The sequence below is a fragment of the Gracilinanus agilis genome, chromosome 1, assembly GCF_016433145.1.
Source record: "Gracilinanus agilis isolate LMUSP501 chromosome 1, AgileGrace, whole genome shotgun sequence".
Taxonomy (NCBI): Eukaryota; Metazoa; Chordata; class Mammalia; order Didelphimorphia; family Didelphidae; genus Gracilinanus; species Gracilinanus agilis.
The window spans coordinates 555,322,700-555,345,989 of NC_058130.1; the positions used below are offsets into that span (position 1 = coordinate 555,322,700).

The window sequence follows — 23,290 nt, forward strand, 5'->3', positions numbered from 1 at the left end:
CCAAACTCAGCTGCCAAAGTCATTATCCTAAAACATAGCTCTGACCATGTAACTCCCCAACTCAGTAAACTCCTATGGTTTACTTTTGCTTCTGTGTTCAAATATGAGCTCTTTTCACGTTAGAGCCTTTGGAAATCATTTTCCAAACTACCTTAACAGCATTTACACATTATTTTCTTTTCCATCTTTTATGGTCCAGCAATACCATAGTCCGACTTGCTGTTCATGACTCAGGAAACTCCACTCCTTTCATTGTGCCTTCTCACTGGCCATCCAACAACCTTGAAAATGTACTTTATCCTTATCTGCATCTCATAAAATCCCATTCTTTCTTCAGGATTGAACTCAAGCATTATCTTCTTTGGGAAACCTTTCCTGATCTCTCCCCACTCCTCTGCTTACTTTTCCTAATTATCTTGTATTTATTTTGTCTTTACTCTCTGTGTATTTATTTATATGTGTCTGTTGTCTCTCCCAATAAAATGTAAGCTCCTTGAGATCAATTTTGAACTTAGATTAATTTTTTGTCTTTGTATCTCTAGTGCCTGATACTTGGTACTTAATAAATGGTCATTGATTGATGTGCTTTCCTTCCAGTATCCTTTAAGGATAGGCAATACAAATACAGAATTCCATTTTCCTAATGAATAAGCCACGAAGCAGAGAGAAATGAAGAGACTTGCCCAGGATCACTCAGCTAGTACTGTATCACTGAGATGCTAACTCAGACACCATGGGGGACCTATTTATTAACCTTTAGGTGACTTGTAAGAATTTAAATTTAGATTTTATGCTAAATATGAGAATTCTAAAGTAACATTGTGGTCCCTATTTAAAAATATTACAACCTAAGTCAAAATGAATTTTAGCAGCTTTATTTACAAAGAGGCGGAAAGAGTGAAAGTGGAAAAATGTAGATAAAGAGATAGAAAGTACTGCCTAGCTACAAATACCCTGAGTTTATGCAAATCTGAAAGCAAATCTCACCAAAATCCAAAGTCCTAATTAGGAAGCAGAAATCTGAAAAACCAGGAGACACTGAAGAATCTACCAATGAGGCTAAGACCACTAAGAATCTCACCAGAACTCACACTGAAGGGAGTTTCCCACTGTACTACCAACAAGCAGAGAGGGTCTCCTCACGTAAGAGTCAAGGAAGGAATCACTACACTCACCACCACAAGCTGATGCAGGATCCAGGGAAAGAGTCTCCTCCATCTCACCAACACAGAGAGTGACTGAATCCTCAAGCTGGCCTTTTTAAAGCAGTTTTCTCTATGTTACTTCCTGTTGCTCCTCTACTTTTACCAGAAACAATCACAGTCTTTCAATTTGTCTAGCACTGCCCAATGGGTGGGCAGTGGCCTCTGGAGTTGTTACCCACTCTAGCAAGTGACTTGTGAACTCTCATATTTAGTTACTGGTAAGGTACCAAATAGGGCTACTTAAATTTTTGATTAATAGACAGAATTTGATTCACTCTTCACAGTCTATAGGTTCAGTTTTTGTTTCATTATATCATGCAGCCTAACTAGCTCATTGTTTTCTCCTCTGTAAAATGAATTTGGAATATATCATCCTCTGAGGTTTCTTATATCTTTCAACTTTTCTGAGGCAACACCCATACTGCAGAGAAAACTGCCTAAAGAGCCAGGAAGATCTGGATTCAAATCCTGCCTCTAACTCATATGATCTTTGTGACCGTGGGCATGTCACTTAAACTCTCCATGTGGTGGTTCTGGGTTAAGATGGCGGCAGAGTAAAAAGCAGATGCTTAACCTCTCCTAACCCACATATATAGGACTCCTCAAGAGGACATAAAAACAAATCCAGACGAATGAAGGGACCCCACAACAGGGTGCAGCATTGAAGGTACGTGGGATCAGGGCATTTCCATGCTATAAGGCAGTGAAATAGCTCTCACTAAAACGCAAGCTGAGCAACCCCCCCCCACACACACACACACCACCTACAGGGCCAAAGCCAGCACACAAGAGTTAGAGCAAGTTTGGGGCATCCATTGAGTCCTTGGCAGCTACCTGCGATCACCAGGGCCTGTTCCTGAGAGCAGCAAGACTTAAGACCCCAAGAGGCTAAAGAATGCTCAGACTTTGAACACAGACCTTGAGCACAGGTGCAGACGCAGGTGCAGACGCGGATCCTGAGCGCAGCCGTGGACCTTGGGTGGGGACCCAGTACAGAGGGGTGCATGACTATGGAAGCAGTGCCCTGAGACTGTTAAAGGAGCTTCAGGCAGAGGAACAAACAAGGGGACCACCAGGAGGCTTGACCCTGAGAACAACTAGACCTGAGACCTCAGGAACCTAAAGAGCGCAGACAGATCCTGGGCGTGAGGATAAACCTGAGAGGGCACATGGCTCACAATGGCAAGTCAGTCACAAGAACCCCAAAAGAGAAAGATTAATAAGAAGAAATCTTTAATACTCAACAACTTTTACACAGAAAAAATCCAGACAACAGAGCAAACAGCAGAGGAGAACAAACAAGTAATCATATCCAAACCTTCCCAAAAAAATGAAAATTGGTCACAAGCTCTTGAAGAGTTCAAATCTGAGATCATAAGAAATATGGAAGAGATTTGGTGAGAGAAGTGGGAAATAGCTCAAAAGGAAATTAACAGGTTAAAAGACAGAAACTCTCAATTGGAAACCAAAATTAAACAGCTGGAAAACAGGATGGACCAAACTGAAAAGGAAAATCATAAGATTATAACACAAAACCAGTCTCTAAAGACCAGAATTGGGCAAGTAGAAACCAATGATCTCTCAAGACAGTAAGAACAAATAAAGCAAAGTCAATAGACCGATAAAATAGAAGGAAACATGAAATACCTCTCTGAGAAATTGACAGATCAAGAAAACGGGTCTAGAAGAGACAATTTGAGAATCATTGGTCTTCCTGAAAAAGCAGAAATTAATAGAAATTTGGACTCCATACTAAAAGAAATTATTCAGCAAAACTGCCCTGAAGTTCTAAAACAAGAGGGCAATACAGACATTGAAAGAATCCATAGATCACCCTCTACACTAAACCCTGAAAAGACAACCCCCAGGAATATAATAGCCAAATTCAAGAGCTTCCAAGTAAAAGAAAAAATTTTACAACAAGCCAGAAAGAGACAATTCAGATATCAAGGAGCACCAATCAGGATCACACAGGATCTGGCAGCCTCCACACTACAAGACCACAAGGCTTGGAATATGATATTCAGGAAGGTAAGAGAACTGGGTCTACAACCAAGGATCACCTACCCATCAAAACTGACTATATACTTCCAGGGGAAAGTATGGGCATTCAACAAGATAAAAGATTTCCAAGTATCTGCACAGAAAAGACCAGGACTGAATGGAAAGTTCAATATCCAACCACCCACAAAAACCAAGAGAAACATGAAAAGGTAAATAAGAAACAGAGGAGAAAGAAAGAAAACTCTTATTTTTAAATTTGTCTCTTTAATGGCTTCAATAAGATCAAATTGTTTGTATTCCTATATAGAGAAATGTTATGTGTAATTTTCAAAAACTGTATTCACTATTATAGTAATTAGAAGAATTATTCATAGAGAGAGGTTGGAGTACTAAATGGTCTAAGATGAGATGGGGAGGGGGGAAGAGAGGAGTGAATACTAGATGGCACCAAGAGAAAGTTGAATGAATAAGAAAAATGGGATATTCTATACCACACAAAAAGGGCATGGGAAGGGTAGGGGATGAAATACTATTATAAGAAGGAGAGGAAGAGAGCATTAAGAGGTAATATTTAAACCTTACTCTCAGTGGAATTAACCCTGAAAGGGAAGAGTAGCTATATCCATTGGGATATAGAACTCTATCTAATCCTACTCAGAAAGTCAGAAGGAATAAACCAAGGGGAGCAGGGGAGTGGGGAGGTCAAAAAAGGGAGGGGAGGGAATTCATTAGGCCTTAAAAATAAAAAGAAGGGAATAATAAGGGAGGGGGTGGAAAGGGAAGTAAATCAAGGGAGGGGACAAGGGCTATTGGTTTAAAATAAACCACTGGTTTAAAAGGAAATAGCATAAGAAGAAGGGGTAGAACTAGGAGAGTATATCAAAATGTTGGGGAATACACAAGTGATAATTATAACTCTGAATGTGAATGGGATGAACTCACCCATAAAACGGAAGCAAATAGCAGAGTGGATTAGAAACCAAAATCCTACTATATGTTGTCAACAAGAAACACATATGAGGTGAATGGACATACACCGGTTTAAGGTAAAGGGCTGGAGCAAAATCTTTTGGGCTTCAAATGAGAAAAAGAAGGCAGGAGTGGTGATCATGATTTCTGACAAAGCCAAAGTAAAAATAGATCTGATTAAAAGAGACAGGGAAGGTAATTACATCCTGACAAAAGGAAGTATAGACAATGAGGATATAACAGTGCTCAATATGTAGGCACCAAATGCATAGCATCCAAATTCGTAAAGGAGAAACTGACAGAGTTCAAGAAGGAAATAGTAAAACCATACTAGTGGGAGATCTAAATATTCCTCTTTCAGATCTAGATAAATCAAACCAAGAAATAAATAAGAAAGAGGTGTGAGAGGTGAATGAAGCCCTAGAAAAATTAGATTTAATAGGAGGAAATTTATATCCTTGAGTGCATATATTAACAAATTAGAGAGGGCAGAGATTAATGAATTAGGTATGCAACTTAAAAAACTAGAAAGTGAGCAAATTAAAAATCACCTGATGAAAACTAAATTAGAAATACTAAAAATCAAGGGAGAAATTAATAAAATCAAAAGTAAAAACTATTCAATTAATAAATAACACTAGAAGCGGGTATTTTGAAAAAACAGATAAACTAGACAAAGTACTGGTCAATCTAATAAGAAAAAGGAAAGAAAACCAAATTAACCATATCAAAGATGAAAAGGGAGACCTCACCTCCAATGAAGAATGAAATTAAGGCAATCATTAAAAACTGTTTTGCCCAATTATATTGCAATAAATATAGCCATCTAGGTGATATGGATTAATATTTACAAAAATATAAATTTCCTAGATTAACAGCAGAAGAAATAGAATACCTAAATAATCGCATATCAGAAAAAGAAATTGAACAAGCCATCAAAGAACTCCCTAAGAAAAAATCGCCAGGGCCTAATGGATTCACAAGTGAATTCTATCAAACATTCAAAGAACAACTAATCCCAATACTATACAAATTATTTGATATGATAAGAAATGAAGGAGTCCTAGCAAATTCCTTTTATGACACAAATATGGTACTGATTCCAAAGCCAGGTAGATCAAAAACAGAGAAAGAAAACTACAGACCAATCTCCCTAATGAACATAGACGCAAAAATTTTAAATAGAATACTAGCAAAAAGACTCCAGCAAATGATCAAGAGGATTATCCACCATGATCAGGTGGGATTTATACCAGGAATGCAAGGATGGTTCAACATTAGGAAAACCATCCACATAATTGACCGTATCAACAAGCTAACAAACAAAAATCACATGATTATCTCAATAGATGCTGAAAAAACCTTTGACAAAATACAGCACCCTTTCCTATTGAAAACACTGGAAAGTAGGGTGATAGAAGGATCTTTCCTAAAAATAATAAACATTATATATCTAAAACCATTAACAAGCATCATATGCAATGGGGATAAATTAGAAGCCTTCCCAATAAGATCAGGAGTAAAACAAGGATGCCCATTGTCACCTCTATTATTTAACATTGTACTAGAAACACTAGCAGTAGCAATTAGAGAAGAAAAAGAAATTGAAGGTATGAAAATAGGCAATGAGGAGACTAAGCTATCACTCTCTGCAGATGATATGATGGTCTACTTAAAAAATCCTAGAGAATTAACTAAGAAGCTTGTAGAAATAAACAACTTTAGCAAAGTTGCAGAATACAAAATAAATGTACATAAATCATCAATGACTCCCTGCCTTAAACCTTCACATCCTAATGCCTTAGTGTTGCCTTCAAATATTTGGTTTAAAAAAATCAACTGAACAAATATGAATCTGAGGAGGTATGATTTGAAAAAAGGTTTTTGTTTTAAAATATCTGGGAGTTTTAATAGATTCCAAGTTCAATATTAGTCAGTCACCTCCCCCTTCACCCCACTCAATCAGTTTCTAGTTCTTTTCTATCTTGAAAAGAGCTTCTATAAATATTTTTATATATAAGATTACGTTTCTCTTCTCTTTTATCTTTTTGAAGGTAGACCTATTATCCCTATAACTAGGGCTACAACCTGCTAGCCCTATATCTAGGCCAAAGAATATGCAAAATGTAATAATTTTAGGGGAGTACTTCCAAATGTTTTCCAGGGTGACGGGGCCAATTTACACCTCCACCAACAATGCATTAATGTACCTTTTTTCCAAAGCCCTCCAGCATTTATTATTTTCCATTTTTGTCTGTGTTGCCAGGCTTTTATGAGTGTGAGTTAGTATCTCAAATTTTCTTTAATTTGCATTTCTCTAATTTTTTTTAATTTTATTTTTTTAGAAAAAAATTTTCCATGGTTACATGATTCATGTTCTTACTCTCTCCACCTCCCACCTCCTGTAGCCGACAGGCATTTCCACTAGTTTCTTCATGTGTCATTGATCAAGACCTATTTCCATATTATTGATAGTTGTACTAGGGTGGTTGTTTAGAGTTTACTTCCCAAATCATGTCCGCATCAACCCATGTGTTCAAGTAGTTGTTTTTCTTTTGTGTTTCCACTCTTGTCCAATTTTTAGCATTTTAGAGCATTTTTTCATGTGGTTATTGATAGCTTGGAGTTTTTCTTCTGGAAATTATATCTTTTGACTACTTATCAATTCAAGAGTGATTCTTATTCGTAATTTGATTCAAGGGGCAGCTGGGTAGCTCGGTGGATTGACAACCAGGCCTAGGGATGGGAGGTCCTAGGTTCAAATCTGGCCTCAGGCACTTCCCAGTTGTGTGACCTTGGGCATGTCACTTAACCCCCATTGCTTAGCTCTTACCACTCTTCTGCCTTAGAATCAATACAAAGTATTTATTTTAAAATGGAAGGCAAGTGCTTAAAAAAATTGATCCAATTCCTTATACATTTAGAAATGTCTTTTATTAGATAAACTTGTTCCAAACACTCCTCCCCCACAATTTCCTGATTATCTTTTTAAAAAACCCTTACCTTCTGTCTTAGAATCAATACTGTGTGTTGTTCCAAGGCAGAGTAGTGGTCTAGGCTGATTCTCTTCTAATTTTAGCTACAGTAGTTTTGTTTGCAATGAATCTTGGAATTTTATGTATCAACATTTATATAATTAAAATCGGCCATTTTACCTCCTGTGAAATTTTCTATCTTTTGTTTGGACAAGAACTCTTTTCAATCCATAGTTCTGACAAGTAATTTCTTTCTTGCCCCTCTAATTTGCTTCTTCTCTAATTTGCTTTTGATGTCATCCAAATAATGTACCCATTTGGAACTTGTCTTGATATACAGTATTACATTTTGGTCTCTGCCAAGTTTCTGCTGTACTACTTTCCAAATTTCCAAAATAGTTTTTGTTTAATAGAGAATTCTTATCTCAATAGTCTGAATATTTGAGTGGATTAAATCTTAGATTATTTGTTTATTTGCTTCTATATATTGTGTACTTCATCTGTTCTACCAATCAACTTCTCTGTTCCTTTCTAGGACCAAATTTTTGACTGTTTGGACTTAGTAGGATAGTTTGAGATCTGATACTGCTAACTCCCATCCTTCCTATTTTATTTTATTTCATTTTTTTTTAACTCTTATCTTCCATCTTGGAATCAATACTGTGTATTGGTTCCAATGCAAAAGAGTGGTAAGGGCTAGGTAATGGGGTCAAGTGACTTGCCCAGGGTCACACAGCTAGGAAAGTGTTTGAGGCTAGATTTGAACCTAGGACCTCCCATCTCTGGGCTAAGCTCTCAATATCCTGAACCACCCAGCTGCCCCACATCCTTCCTATTTTAAAAAATTAAAGTTGATATTCTTGATATTTTTGTTCTGCCAAATGAGGTCCCCCCCCCCCCCGCCCAGTTTTATAAAGTAATCTTTTGGTAGTTTAATTTGTATGGCATTGAATAAATATAAGTAGTACTGTCATTTTTCTCATATAGGCTTGACCTACCCATAAGTAATTAATGTTTCTCCAACAATTTAGTTGACTTTGGTTAATGAGTGTTTTTTTTAATTATGCTCAGATAGTTTCTTCGTATTTTGGCAGGTGGATTCTCTATCCACTATTTTATACTGTTAATTATTTTAAATGGAATTTCTCTTCCTGCTGGATTATCTTGGTAACAAAAAGAAATGCTGATAATTTATGTGGATTTATTTTATGTTCTGCCACTTTGCTGCTAAAGTTGATAATTGTTTCAGTTAGTCTTTTAGTTGACTCTATAGGTTTCTCTAAGTAAATCATTGTATTAGCAAAAAGTAATACTTTTGTTTCCTCTTTACCTAATTTGTCTATTCCTTTAAGTGCTGTTTCTTGTCTTATTGCTACAACTAGCATTTCTAGCATTGTATTAAATAGTAACAATTGATAATGACATTTTTGCTTTATCCTGATCTTAGAAAGATTTCTAGAGCTTATCCCCTTTTTATATAATTCTGGCTCTTGCATTTAAATAGAGATTACTCATTATATTAAAGAAAACTCTTTATTTCTATGATTTTTAGTGTGTATTTTTTAAACTAGAAATAGGTTATTGTATTTTGTCAGATGCTTCTTCAATGTGGATATTATAATATATGTATTTTATTGAGTTTATTAATATTGATTTTTGTGTTTATAGTTTTTCTATATTGTACTAGCCCTAATTCCTAGCATAAATCTACTCTGGTCATGGTTTTTAATCTTTATGATATGTTGTTGATATTTTGTCTGCTAATGGTTCATTTAAAATTTTTGCATTACTTTGCATTAAGGTATTTGTCTATATTCCTCCCTTCCCCGTTTTTGACTCTTCCAGGTTTAGGAATCAAAATTATATTTGTAAGAAAAGGAATTTAGCAGGATTTCTTTTCTTTTCTTTTTTTTTCCTAACAGTTTATCTGTTATTAGAATTAATTGTTCTTCAAATATTTAGTCAAATTTGCTTGTTAATCTATCTGGCACTAGGATTTTTTTTTCCTTTGGGAGTTCATTTATGGATTTTTCTTTTCTTTTTTTTCCTTAACATAGCCTTGTATGTTCTATTAAACTGGACAATTTATATTTTTGTAAATATTCATCACTTTCATTTAGGTTGCCAGTTTTATTGGTATGTAATTTGGCAAAATAGCTGCTAATAATTTTTGTTGTTCATTGTCAAATCTCCTTTTTCATTTTTGATATTAGTTAATTTGGTTTTCTTTTTTTTTTAAAAATCAAGATAGCTAATGATTGTATCTAATTTCTCCCCTCAGAATAAGTATTAATTAAAATTTGTTTACTTTCAGTTTTGTTCAGCTTTAATTTTCATAATTTCTGTTTTGGTATTTGTTTTTTATTTGTTGATTTTTCTAATGTTTAAGTTACATGCCCTTTTAAGTTGATTTGCTCTGACTCTTTTATTGATGAATTTATCTAGAGATGCATATTTTCCCCTAAGTACAGCTTTGACCACATCCTCACAGTTTGGATATTCTGTCTTATTGTTGTCCATATCTTTAATGAGATTGTTGTTTTATTATTTGTTCTTTGATGCACCCATTCTTTAGGATTAAATATTCTAGTCTTTGTTTAACTTTTAATCTTTGCATAATTAGAAAAAAAGATACATTTAGTATTTTTGCTTCTACATTTTCTTGTGAGATTTTATACTCTACAACATGATTAATTTTTGTAAAGGTATGATGCACAGCTCAGAAGCAAATATACTGCTTTCTGTGCCTATTTAATATTTTCTAGAGGTCATCATATCTAACTTTTCTAAAATTCTATTCAGGTTCTCCTTTTCTGTTTTGGTTAGATTTCTCTGGGTCAGAGAGGGGATAAATTGAGCTTCCCTATGATTATAGTTTTATTGTCTATTTTTCCTTATAACTTATTAACATTTCTTTTAAGAATTTAGATATTGTGCTATTTTTGGTGATACATATATGTTTATATTGATATTCAGTATCTGTCTTTTAGAAAAGTGCAATTTCTCCTATTTCTTTAAATTTTTTTTTGGCAGTTGCTTTGTCTGAGATTATGATTGATACATTTGTTATTTTTTTAACTTCATATGAAGCAAAATAAGTTCTGCTCTAGCCCTATTGATTTTGTATGCTTCTTTCTGTTTCAATATATTTCTTATAACCAAAATATTGCTGGATTCATTTTTTTCTAATCCATTCTGCTAGACTCTTCCATTTTATGGATGAGTTCATCTCATTCCCAATTACATTTATGATTGCTGTGTGTTTCCTTCCATTCTCCCTTATACTTTTCATTCTCTTTGTTTCCCTTCCTCTTTTTGAGAGTTTGCTTTGATTTGTATCAATTTAATCCTTCTCTAATCTACACTTACCCTTATTCCTACTCCCCTTTTCCTTGGCCTGTCTCTCCTCTTTCCCTGTTGGGTGAAATGTATTGCTGTGTGTGTGTGTGTGTGTGTGTGTGTGTGTGTGTGTGTGTGTGTGTGTGTGTGTGTGTGTGTGTGTAGATGTAGTCTTCCCTCTTTTCACCTGTTCAGATGAGTGTGAGATTCAGGTATCACCTACTCCCCTTCCATTCCCTCCTCTTTGTGTTTTACTTACAACACCCTATTTATGTGAGTTAATTTTCACCATTCTTTCCTTTCTTTCCCTCTTCAATCATCATAAAATAACAATCTCTCCCAGATACTCTAATCATATTCCCTCTATGACCCCTGATGATGAGAGGATACATGTACCCTTATATGAATGCAAACAATTTAATCATGTTTTGGCCCTTATGATTGATTATTCATGTTTATCTTTTTATGCTTCTTTTGACTCCTGGGTTTGTATGTCAGATAGATATTCTACTTAGTTCCAGTCTTTATATCAGGGTTACTTAGAACTATTTTTTTTTAAATTAGAGATCCACCCCCAAGGTTTTTATTACCAAAGGTTATGTTATGTTTTACTGGATAAATTATTATTGATTGTAAGCCAAGGTCTTTGCCTTCTGGAATATCATTTTCTAAGTTCTTAGGCTATGAAATCTTGTATGATCCTGACTCTAACTACTTAGCGTTTGAATTCTTTCTGTTTTTAATTTTTTTTCTTTGATTTCAGAGTTCTGAGCTTTGGGCATAATGTTCTTGGGAGTGTTCATTTGCGAGTTTCAGGTGTGACCAGTGGATTATTTCAATTTCTACCTTGACTAAAACATCTGGGAAGTTTTCTTTTATGGATTCTTGAAATATGATTTCTAGACTCTTTTTCATTTATGTCATTCAGATAGTCCAGTGATTTTTAAATATCCCTCTTTGATCTGTTTTCTAAGTCAGTTCTTTTCTTTTCTTTTCTTTTTTTTTAAACCCTTACCTTCCATCTTGGAGTCAATACTGTGTATTGGCTCTAAGGCAGAAGAGTGGTAAGGGTAGACAATGGGGGTCAAGTGACTTGCCCAGGGTCACACAGCTGGGAAGTGCCTGAGGCCAGATTTGAACCTAAGACCTCTCCTCTCTAGGCCTGGCTCTCAATCCACTGAGCTACCCAGCTGCCCCCTCTAAGTCAGTTATTTTTGCTATACCTCACTTTTTTTCAGTCTTGTGAGTTTGTTTTCATATTCCTTGCTGTTTCATAGAATCATTAGCATCTCTTTGGCCAGTTTTAATTTTCTTTAAGTTATTTTCTTTGGTAGATGGCAAATGAATTCAGTAACAAATTTGTTTTCTCTTACTCGTTCTGCTGTATATGTTATGAAGTTGGAGACATGTAACTTAAAAAGGAGTGTGAAAAGTAGGTTTTAAAGATGTTTAGTTGATGTTAATAAACTCACTTTAAAAAACACCTTCTATCTTAGAATGGATACTAAGTATTCATTTCTAAAGCAGAAGAGTATTAAGGACTAGGCAATTGGAGTTAAGACTTCTAGTAACTGAGGTCAAATTTGAACCCAAACCCTTCCAACTCCAAGCCTGGCACTCTTCCAGTGTGTTACCCAGCTGCCCCTAAATAAACTTACTTTTGCTTTTTTCCCACATTAGCTCCATGTCACGCTCATTTTTCTAAATAGTTATGTTTGCTTTATTTAGGCTTGTTAAGAATTTACAGTAGTTACAAAATAAAACTATTTAAATTTATTACTTTGTTGGTAGAGTTACAAAGCATTCACAATAAATTGTTGTGGTTAATCTTTCCTAAAACTTAACTGAACTAATTTCTTATATATAATAAATTTTTGAGTGAGGTGGTCAGATTTTCTAGATATAAATTATCATATCATGATGACAAATAATATTTTGATTCTTTATTTTGATATAAAGTCTGCAGATATTTTCCTGTCATGTAGTTGCTAGGATTTCTTAAAACCATTGTTAAATAAAAGTGATGAATGTGCATTCTTAACTTTGTTGCCTATTCTTGGTAGAAATGCTTGTAATACTTCTCCATTTCATATTGTGTTGGTTATTAAGATTATTTTAATTACATTGAGGAAAAATGTCTTCTCACTTATTCTTTTTGGGGTTTTATTACTGTTCGACTTTTTAAAAAATTGCTGATTTGTCTACATTTTAAAATGTTGATAGTTTGATTTTGATAATACAGTAGGGCCCCCATATAATCGGGGATATGTTCTAAAACCTAATATGAATGGCTGAAATCTCTGATATAAGAGAACACTTGCTAATCCCATTTATAATGTGATTTTCTTGTATTTATATATGTTTAATAAAGTTTAATTGATAAATTAAACTCAGAATAAGACATTATGAACATTAAATACAAAAATTTAAGTACAATTAAGTATATTGTACCATAAGTACTAGACTGTAGTCCCCACCGGGGATACCATTATGCCAAGACTCTACCCAGTGGATGCCTGAAACTATGTCCAATTCTCGCTTTAACTTTTAATACCATTCTTAACTTTACAGTATAGTACTATGCCCTTGTTCCCTGATCTTGCCTCTACTCAGAGCTCTGTGGCCCTCCCCTTCCCCTGGGGCAGGGAGGACTTTTAAAAAACCTCTAAGTGAAAACAGAAGAACTGACATGTAAAAACATCTTCACCTTAGGCAGACCCCTACCACAAGTGTGCCTCCAGCATAGAGGAGATCTTTTCCTCTTTCACTTATCTGGTCATAGGCCCACTTGCCTGCCCCCTATTTTATATCTAGCAGCCTTCCTTCTTCCCCTGGAATGACAATGGGTGAATGAAAGCACAGTGAAACTTTGAATAAAGGAGGACAATTTGTGTGTGGTGAGAGATATGATTAGGGGTCAGCTAAGTGGTATAGAGTACCAGGCTTGGAGTCATGAAGACCTGAGGTTAAATCCAACCTCAGACACACACTAGCTGTGTGGTACTGAACACGTCATTTAACTGCTGCCTGCCTCAGTTTCCTCAGCTATAAAATAGGGTTAATAATAGCACCTTCTTCCCAAGATAGTTGTGAAAATCAAATGAGATAATTATTGTAAAACTCAGTACAGTGCACTTAGCAAGCTCTATATAAATGTTAGTTATTACTTTATTATCTGATTGCAGAAAACTGGAAGTATCCTAAATGTACAACAATAAGGAAAGGATTAAAATGTAATTAAATTCTTTAAAGCAATTAACACAGGAAGGTACAAGGAAGACAAAGAAATCTCTAAAGCCCTTTATGAAATGAAAAAAGAATAGAACTAGCCAAATGGAGTATACACTAACTACAATTATATGAGGAAAAAGTAAGTGGGAATAAAAAGACAAAAAAGTACTGATGGGGACTTAGATGAAATGATTAAATATACTTTAAAAAATTTTTTTTAACATTTATTAATATTCATTTTTAACATGGTTACATGATTCATACTCTTACTTTCCCCTTCACCCCCCACACTCCCCACCCATGGCCAATGCACATTTCCACTGGTTTTAACATGTGTCATTGATCAAGACCTATTTCCAAATTGTTGATAGTTGCATTGGTGTGGTAGTTTCGAGTCTACATCCCCAATTATGTTCACCTTGACCCATGCGTTCAAGCAGTTGTTTTTCTTCTATGTTTCCTCTCCTGCAGTTCTTCCTCTGAATGTGGGTAGCATTCTTTACCATAAGTTCCTCAGAATTGTCCTGGGTCATTGCATTGCTGCTGGTACAGAAGTCCATTACATTCGATTTTACCATAGTATATCAGTCTCTGTGTACAATGTTCTTCTGGCTCGGCTCCTTTCACTCTGCATCAGTTCCTGGAGGTCTTTCCAGTTCACCTGAAATTCCTCTAGTTTATTATTCCTTTGAGCACAATAATATTCCATCATCAGCATATACCACAATTTGTTCAGCCATTCCCCAATTGAAGGACATCCCCTCCTTTTCCAGTTTTTTGCCACCACAAAAAGCACAGCTATAAATATTTTCATACAAGTCTGGGGTACAAATCCAACAACGGTATGGTTGGATCAAAGGGCAGGCATTTTTTTTATAGCCCTTTGAGCATAGTTCCAAATTGCCAGCCAGAATGGTTGGATCAGTTCACAACTCCACGAGCAATGCATTAATGTCCCAATTTTGCCACATCTCCTCCAGCATTCATTACTCTCCCCTTCTTTCATTTTAGCCAATCTGCTAGGTGTGAGGTGATACCTCAGAGTTGTTTTGATTTGCATTTCTCTAATTATTAGAGATTTAGAACACTTTCTCATGTGCTTATTGATACTTTTGATTTCTTTACCTGAAAATTGCCTATTCGTGTCTCTTGCCCATTTATCAATTGGGGAATGGCTTGATTTTTAATACAATTGATTTGACTCCTTGTATATTTGAGTAATTAGACCCCTGTCAGAGTTTTTTGTTATAAAGATTTTTTCCCAATTTGTTGTTTCCCTTCTGATTTTGGCTGCATTGTTTTTGTTTGTACAAAAGCTTTTTAGTTTAATATAATCAAAATAATTTATTTTACATTTTGTGATTTTCTCTAACTCTTGCTTAGCTTTAAAATCTTTCCTTTCCCAGAGATCTGAAAAGTAAACTACTCTATGTTCACTTAACTTATTTATAGTTTCCTTCTTTATATTCAAGTCATTCACCCATTCTGAATTTATCTTGGTGTAGGGTGTGAGAGGTTGATCTAAACCTAATCTCTCCCATATTATTTTCCAAATTTCCCAGGAGTTTTTGTCAAATATGCTTTTAAACAAATATAAATAGCTACTAGGCAAGATTAATTGTAGTGATTTTCAATGTTGTATTTCTAATGAAACATCTTTAAAAGAAAAGAATGCTATCATTAAAATTTGTTTTATTTTGGCCTTGCTTATCCTTGTTCTTATAGTATTTTACTTTTCCTTTTTAGATATTTGACCAGTGCTAAGAAAACTAAGGAATTACATCTGGTTACAACCAACTGATAACTTACAACTGTGACTCTGCTTTTGGGTAATTGCTTTTATTTGTCATTTTTTGTGTTGCCTGATTATCCTAATGATTTGTTGAAATAAGAATAGAAGTGTGAAGATTTCCAAATGATTATGCAAAAAAGTTTCTAGTTGTATTTTTATACTTCATTCTCACATAGAGGGTAACTTACTTATAAATAGTAAGGGAATTTTCTTTAGATAAAACACTCTTTTCCCATCATCACTCCAGCCTAAAAAAATCACAGCAGCATCCTTATTGGTCTTCTTGCTTCAAATCTCACACCATTCAAATCCATCCTTCAGATAACTGCCAAAATGTTATTCTTTAAGCCCAGATCTAGACATGTCATTCTCCATAGTAATCTCTTGTAGCTTTTCTTCTATAACATGAAATATAAATTCATATAGGGGGGCAGCTGGGTAGCTCAGTGGAGTGAGAGTCAGGCCTAGAGACAGGAGGTCCTAGGTTCAAACCCAGCCTCAGCCACTTCCCAGCTGTGTGACCCTGGGCAAATCACTTGACCCCCATTGCCCACCCTTACCAATCTTCCACCTATGAGACAATACACCGAAGTACAAGGGTTAAAAAAAAAAATAAATTCATATGTTAAATTTTAGAATCCCTTCACAGCCTTACTCAGCTTGTCTTTCCAGTCTCGTTGTACATTATTTTCACTCCTGTACTCTTCTGTCTAGCCAAACTGGCATTCTCTCTTTATATCACACATTCCACATCACCCATTGCTTTGTTTTTGCGTTGGCTTTTTAACTTTTCTTCATGAAATCCTTCTATTCAAATGTGCAACTTAAGGCCTTATCTCCTATATTGTGAATGGATATTGCTTCATTTATTGTATTTGTTTTTCTAGCACTCAGCACAGTGACTGGCATAGAGTAGGGACCCAATGAATGCTTGTTGATTGAAGCCAAACAGGAATTTACATTTGACCCTAGAGGTAATAAAAAACTATTAGAGTTTGAGTAGTAGGTGGCATGACATGGTCAAACCCTTAAGAAAATTAGTTTGGCAATTCTTTGGGGAGTAGATAGAAGTGTGGAAAGACTTGAGGTGGAGAAACTAATTAGAAGACTTTTGTAATATTTCACCTTAGAAATAATGAAGAACTGAATTAGGATGATGGCTATGTAAATGGACATAAAGTGACAAATGTGAAAGATGATGTAGAGAGAGAAATTATAAAATTTAACACTTTATTGGCTATGTAGAATAAGTGAAAGGAGTCAAGGATGTGACACTAAAGCTATAAATGAACAAATGGAACTACGGATATGCCTTCAACAGTAATAAGGACATTCAAAAGTGGAGTCAGTTTGTGATGAAAGATAATATATTCTGTTTTAGACAAAGTTAAGTTTGAGATAAAGCAGAGAGAAAATATCCTGTGGTGTAGGGCATCATTGACTAGAGATGTTTTTGATAGTTTACTTGCTTCACCCTACCTCTGATGATGTGTTTGCCTTCTTTTTCTCTTGGGGAATGAATGGTCTTATATCTCTGTATTCCTTCCCTTCTGAAACTTTTCTTATTCCTCATTATGACCTCTAGTCACTCTACTCTTCCCTTATTTATCACTCCCTATACAGGCCGTACTTTCTTCTCTTTTCACTTTAGATTCATTATAGTTAGTTCAACTATAATATTGCCTCTTGGATCTTTTGCCTTTTTTTGCCACTCATCCCTTGCCAAACCCCAATCATAAGTGACAACCATGTTCTATCTTCTCCACACTTAATTGAATTCTTCTGTATAACAGTGGTGGAAATCATAGGACTATGTAGACTAGATTTCACTACAAATATATTCTCTGATTTCAGCTGAGCTCTATTGCTACATGGCAGATCTTTTATCCTTCCCTAATTGCTTCTCTGTCATTCTCCCTAAAGTATCGCTTCTAAATGTTCTCTTCTCTATATCACTTGTCCTCTGACCTCTCCCTCATCAAGGGGCTGCTTTTCAGGAGATTCTTCTCTTTTGTACATTAAAAAACTCAACATCATCTTTCCTTCTTTGCCCCCCAGTGGCTCTTATTCATTCCAAAACCAAACCATCTACCTTTGTGCCCATGGTTCCATCTCCTTCTATCTCTTAAGCACTTGTTCTTTCAAGCAACCTGGATCTTACCTTAATCATCAGTCTTTATTTGCACTGTTTTCCCTTCCTTCAAAAACTCTTAAAATAATCTTCCTAAACTATAAAGCATGACAGTGTCTTTGTCCTGGTCCAGAAATTTTCCTGCCTCCTATTAACTTTTATTAAATTTTGGGAGAAATTCATATGTCTAAGCATAGCATTTCTTTTTCTTTTTCTTTCTTTCTTCCTAAAACCCTTACCTTCCGTCTTGGGAGTCAATACTGTATATTGGCTCCAAGGCAGAAGAGTGGTAAGGGCTAGGCAATGGGGGTCAAGTGACTTGCCCAGGGTCACAAAGCTAGGAAGTATCTGAGGCCAGATTTGAACCTAGGACCTCCCATCTCTAGGCCTGCCTCTCAATCCACTGAGCCATCCAGCTGCCCCCATAAGCATAGCATTTAAGATCATTTGCAGTCAAGATCCACTTTACCTTATTATATCTATATTCCATTTCTCCCTTTCACAGAATGAGATCTACCCAAACTGACTTATTTGCTTCCTCAAACTCAGCATTCCATTCCCTTCTAACTGAAATGCACTTCCTCCTCACCTTCTCACTCTTAGAATACTCTAACTTCCTTCAAGGTTTGTATTTTCCCCCTCATGTGGGAAGCCTTTTCTGATTCTTATTGTTATTGTTCTCTCCCTCATTAATTTATATATACTTAATCTGTTTCCAGTTTATGTCTTCCCAGTAGGTTGAAGACTATTTTTCAATTTGCTTTTTTATCCCTAGCACCTAGAACCTTGCACACAGCATATACTTACTAAATGTTTGTTTTGTTTTGACTGTATCATATTACCTACTTATTTTTCTATCTTTGCTGCTGCCATGAACCCTGCTTTTCTGTCTAGACTGTTTATTAACTTGAACTTCTATTTATTTTTATCCTTGCATTTCTACACCTACAGAATTTAAGGTGCACATCCACTGATCTCAGCTTATAAAGACTCTTGGTTTATTTTTCTCCTCCATTGATTTCTCCTTCCCATCCACATCCCTATGATAAGACCCTATGATATCACATTTGGGTATTTGTCATCAGTTTTACATTTGTGATATTTTGGATTGAGAATTGAGTTAAATTATTCTTCAAAAACTAATGAAGTGAGGGAAGCTGGGTAGCTCAGTGAATTGAGAGCCAGGCCTAGAGACAGGAGGTCCTAGGTTCAAATCTGGCCTCAGACACTTCCTAACTGTGTGACCCTGGGCAAGTCACTTAACCCCTATTGCCTAGCCCTTACCATTCTTCTGCTTTGGAGCAGTATTGACTCCAAGATGGAAGGTAAGGGTTTAAAAAAAACTAATGAAGTTTTTTAAAATTAAGTTCATTTGTTTATTTATTTAGAGTATTTTTCATGGTTACAGGATTCATGTTCTTTCCCTCTCCTCCTCCCACCCCCTCTAATAGCCAATGAGCAATTCCACTGTGTTTTACACTTGTCATTGATCAAGACCTATTTCCATATTTGCACTAGAGTGATCATTTAGAGTAAAGTCCCCAATCAATCCCCATCGAACCATTAGAATCTTTTTTTAAAGACAGTTAAGTCTACAGACATCTTTTGATCTATCTTACTTTAAAAGTCATTAATACCTTTATCTTTAAAATGTAAATAAGAAACTATAAGATAAAAAAATTAGCTAGTTAGTCTCTAAGATCTTTTCTAGCTTTTTTTTTTTTTTATTATAGTGAAATGTGTTAAATGTCTGGTATTATTATGTGGTTGATATGACTAGTTAAACGTTTAAATCCCAAGTGTCAAAATGAACCAAAAGAAATGGAAATATTGTTGATTCTTAAATGTGATTGTAATTTTATGTTGGAAGCAGAACTATTTCTTTGGAATCTTAAAAAATCATTTTAGATGTAACATTTACTTTCTTTAAAAAAAATTGATGACTTTTTTTTTTAAAAAAAAGTTGTAATGTCATTTCTTTCTTTCTTTCTTTCTTTCTTTCTTTCTTTCTCTTTCTTTCTTTCTTTCTTTCTTTCTTTCTTTCTTTCTTTCTTTCTTTCTTTCTTTCTTTCTCTCTCTCTCTCTCTCTCTCTCTCTCTCTCTCTCTCTTTCTTTCTTTCTTTCTTTCTTTCTTTCTTTCTTTATCCCACCAAATAATTTTTCTTTTTAATAAAGAAGTATAGTTGAACAAAACAGTTTAACACATTGGCCATATTTGAAAACTTATACCTCCTTTCCCATGAATAGGTCACCACATCTCTTTATTTTTTTAACCTTTCAATATTTTATTTTTCCCAATTACATGCAAAAACCAATTTTTAACATAGTTTTCAAAAATTTTGAGTTTCAAATCCTTTTCTCCTTTTCCCTCCTAAACCTAAAAGATTAGTAAACAATCTGATTGATATAGGTTATACATGTAATATAATGCAAAACGTTTCTCCATATTGTTCATTTGTGGAAGGAGACATTATTTTAAAATCCACAAAGAAAATAAACTGAAAAAAAATGCATCTATCAACATTCAGACTCCATCAGTTCTTTCTCTGGAGGTGGATAGCATTTTTCATCATAAAACCTTCAGAATTGTATTGGATCATTGTATTGCTGAGAATAGTTAAGTGGTTACAGTTGATCATCATATAATATTGCTATTACTATATATAATGTTCTTTTGGTTCTGTTCACTTCATGTAAGTTTTTCCAGCTTTTTCTAAAATCATCTTGCTCATCATTTCTTATAGCACAATAGCATTCTAATACAGCATATACTACAACTTGTTTAGCCATTCCCCAATTGATGGCTATCCCCCTCAATTTCTAATTCTTTACTACCATCAAAAATGCTGCTAGAAATATGTTTATACAATTAGGTTCTTTTCTCTCTCTCTTTTTTATCTTCTTGGGATATAGACCTAATAGTGATATTGCTGGATCAAAGGGTATATAGTTTTACATCCCTTTGGGCATAGTTCTAAATTATTCTCTAGAATGATTGGATCAATTTACAACTCTGCCTACTGTGCATTGGTATCCCACTTTTCCCACATCCCTCCACTAGCATCATTTTCTTTTTCTATCCTATTCCTCCCTACCCCCGCCTTTTTTTTAATCATGTTTTTGGTATACAGACCCAGAAATAGTATTACAGGATCAAAGAGTATCCACACTTATGTAGCCCTTTGGGCATAGTTCCAAATTGCTTTCCAGAATGGTTGAGTTAAATCACAATTCTACTGACAATGCATTAGTATCCCAATATTGTGACATCTCTTCCAGCATTCATCACTTTATTGTCTTGCTGGCCAATCTGATAAGTGTAAGATGGTACCTCAGAGTTGTTTTAATAATTCTCTAATCAGAAGTGATTTAGAACATTTTTTTCCATATACTTATCGATAGCTTTGATTTCATCATCTGAAAATTGCTTTTTCATATCTTTTGACCATTTGCCAATTGGGAAATGATTTGTATTCTTTTAAATTTGACTTCATTCTCTATAAATTCGAGAAATTAGACATTTACCAGAGAAATGTACTATAAAGATTTTCCCAGTTTGTTGTTTCCCTTCTAATCTTAGTTACATTGTTTCCCTTCTAATCTTAGTTACATTTTTACAAAAGCTTTTTAATTTAATATAATCAAAATTATTCATTTTATCTTATAATGCTCTCTCTATCTTGTTTGATCATAAATTCTTCCCTTCTATAGATCTGCCAGGTAAACTATTCTTTGTTCCCCTAAGCTACTTATGGTATTTCTTTATATCTAAATAATATACCCATTTTGACCTTATCTTGGGATAGAGTATGAAATATTAGTCAATACCTAGTTTCTGCCATATTGTCTTTCAGTTTTCTCAGCAGTCAGTGAGTTCCAATACCAAAAGCTGAGGTCCTTTCTGAACCCTATCATCGTAGATATCATAAAAGGAAATTTAATTAGAAGGCCTAGGAATGATTCTGCTATATCTTGTTTTTAGAAGAAGACTGGAAAGAAAGGGAAAAGGAAATACACACTAAGCTGAAGGGGAAAAAAAGATTAGGGAAGTTGTCTTATATAATTAGGTTGGACAAGTAGTTGTTTATATGGGTAAGGAGAAGATGGTTACAGGGGACCAGCTGATACTTGAACCTCACTTTCGTTTGAACTAATCAAAGGAGCCAAGAATACACTACTGGGTACAGAAATACATTTTACTCAATAGAGAAACAGGAAAGAAAGAAGATAAGGGAGATTTATAGGGAGGAGTTAATAAGGGAGGGATTAGTCCTAAGCAAAACAAACTCTAAAGATATTTTAAAATGTTTATAGCTGGTTTTTATTTTATTTTATTTTATTTTATTTTTTTATTTTAAACCCTTAACTTCTGTGTATTGACTTATAGGTGGAAGAGTGGTAAGGGTAGGCAATGGGGGTCAAGTGACTTGCCCAGGGTCACACAGCTGGTGTTTATAGCTGTTTTTGAGGTGACAAAAATGGGAATCTTGGAGGGTACCCATAAATTGAGAAGTGGCTGAACAAGTTATGAGGCGGAATACTCTTTTGCTATAAGAAGTAATTAAGCCGATGATTTCAGAGAAACCCATAAAGATTTGTGTGAACCAATGCAGAGCAGAATGAACAGAACAAATTATACAGTGACAAAAATATGGTAAAGATAAACAACTTTGAAAAAATTTGGAACTCTGATTGGTATAATCACCAATGACAATTTTAGAATACTAATGTTAAAACATGCTACTCACCTCCTAATTGAAAGGTGATGGCCTTGGAGGACAGAATGAGACTTTTTTTTTGGACATAACCATTGTGAAATGTTGTTTTGCTTTATACAGGTTTATAACAAAGGTTTTTCTATTTCATCCTTAATTCGTGGGAAGAGGTTGAGATAGAAAGGGGAAAGAAGGTAGATTTTTACTGATAAAACTTTTTTTATTGTTTAATTAACCAAAAAAACAGATAAACTAGAAACAAAAAAAAATTATAGAAATAATATTTGAAACTGAAATATGGGTCTTTAAAAAGGCTAATAAAATTAACAAGACATCCAATATGATTAAAAATAGCAAATAAGCAAGATAAAATCACAACCTGACTAGCATATACACATTTATGTGGTAACAAAACTGAGAATACCAGAGATAAGGAGGAATAACTTCCAAAATAAAAAATATCAAAAAAGAAGACCAAGTAAAGATCTTTAGTGATTCAATATCAGAAAAATAAAGGAACTACCAAAGGAAATTAACTCTGGTCCTGATGAATTCATAGGAGAACTTTATCAAACTTTTGAAGAACAAATAGTACACAAAGTACTCAAAAAGTACTCAAAAGTCTCAAAAAGTTGAGTAAGAAAAATACTTTACCATGTTCCCTTTATGAGGCAACTATACTCCTAATACCTAAACCAAGGAAGGATAAAACAGAGGAGAACTATACCTCAATATCATTAATGAATAATGATTTAGAAATTTTAAGTGACTAAGTGAAATTCTGTTAAACAGACCACAGTGATTTATCCAAGAAATCATTCAGTATGACTGAGTTAATTTATACCTGGTATGTAAGGGTATTTTAACATTAGGGGTAAAAATCAGTATAATTTATTAAAAATAAAAATAACTAAAACCACATAATTCTT

General features: G+C 34.6%; 1 protein-coding gene across 1 annotated transcript in view; it reads left to right on the plus strand.

The window, feature by feature from the left end:
• Nucleotides 1-23,290, plus strand: part of ANKRD12 (ankyrin repeat domain 12) — a 225,126-nt gene that overhangs the window by 37,866 nt on the left and 163,970 nt on the right. The window contains exon 2 of the mRNA XM_044683126.1: nt 15,470-15,552. The gene's annotated coding sequence lies outside the window, so the exon portion shown is untranslated. The remainder of the gene's footprint in view (nt 1-15,469; nt 15,553-23,290) is intronic.